The sequence below is a fragment of the Mandrillus leucophaeus genome, unplaced genomic scaffold, assembly GCF_000951045.1.
Source record: "Mandrillus leucophaeus isolate KB7577 unplaced genomic scaffold, Mleu.le_1.0 Scaffold1249, whole genome shotgun sequence".
NCBI classification, from domain to species: Eukaryota; Metazoa; Chordata; class Mammalia; order Primates; family Cercopithecidae; genus Mandrillus; species Mandrillus leucophaeus.
The window spans coordinates 24,230-25,709 of NW_012100865.1; positions in this window are offsets into that span (position 1 = coordinate 24,230).

The following is a 1,480-nucleotide window of genomic DNA, read 5'->3' on the forward strand; positions in this document are numbered from 1 at the left end:
ATGATTCATGAAATACTTTACATAATTTTAAATGTTCAAATTGTAAACAAACCTTTCTAACACAAAATACAAAAAGTACAGGAGCATACATTAAAAGTTTGCAATCACATTAGAGAAACACTGTCTTTTTTTTTTTTTTGAGATGGAGTCTCACTTTATCCCCCAGGCTGGAGTGCAGAGGTGCAATCTGCAACCTCCACCTCTTAGGTTCAAGACATTCTCATGCCTCAGCTTCCGGAGTAGCTGGGATTACAGGCACCTGCCACCATGCCTGGTTTTTTTGGTATTTTTAGTAGAGCCAGGGTTTCGCCATATTGGCCAGGCTGGTCTCCAACTCCTGACCTCAGGTGATCCGCCTGCCTCAGCCTCCCAAAGTGCTGGGATTATAGGTGTAAGCCACTGTGCCCACCCAGAAACACTATCTTATTATTGCACAGATTTAATAATGTAAAATATTTACTCACAACTGCTTATAATACTGTCAATAATTTACGATATTATGTCTGTAACTTGTTCCTCAATCATTGGGCTACAGACCCCACTAGAAAATAACTGTCCACATAGAGGCTACAACATTTAAATTTTAAGAAAACGCTTGTTACTGACAGGTACTTGCAGAGACAAAGCATGCTCTCTTTCCCAATGGAACTTCACATTGCATTGAAATAATCCACTTACTTATAGTAAAACAAATCTTGTTTAAAAAAATTTACCTAGCCAGATGTATTCTGAAGTAGATAAATTTCACTGAAGGTTGGGGCTGTTATACTGTCTGTTGCCCACATCAACTTAATGTTATAAATACGTCAAAGGAAGACATTGCACACAGCATTTGGACTACTAAACCACTTTTAACATGAAGAGCTCTGAAAACAGTTCAAGTATCTAATTCGAGCAAAACCAGCAAGTCAGTTTCACTGGAATACTGCAGGGGACGCCCTTTCTCCCTCTAGGGATTACTGGAATTTAGTAGAAAAGAAGTGAGGACTGTTTTTGCGCTCTCTGTTCCTGAGACCGTTTTCCAATCACTTTTTTTTTTTTTTTTAAAACATTGCAGAGTTCTCAAGAACAGTCAGACTCACTGTGGAAGGACCCAAGTCCCATGTGTTCAGCTCATTTAGACCATCTGCTTGTTCTCCTGGGTGACCTGGCGAATGGACGCTGCCTGCTGTGCAGGCTGCTGCCCGTGCTTTGTCCAGGCTGACAGTGGGAGGGCTATTTTGCGCTTTTTGCATTCCAGGGTACCCAGAGGGAGGGTGCAGCAGCCAAAACTTCCTGGGATTCATCCATGCATGGAGCAGTCATGGCAGTGAAACAGTATGGATATTCATTGGCTGGGGAAAGATACCAGCACAAATGAGGTTACAATGCTCCTGCTCATGCTTATGCTGGATATGGGGTGCATGCAGGGATAGGGATGCTGGTGTCCATGTTTGCAGTTATGCCTGCGATGGTGAGAGTGGGACAATCATGGGTGTGG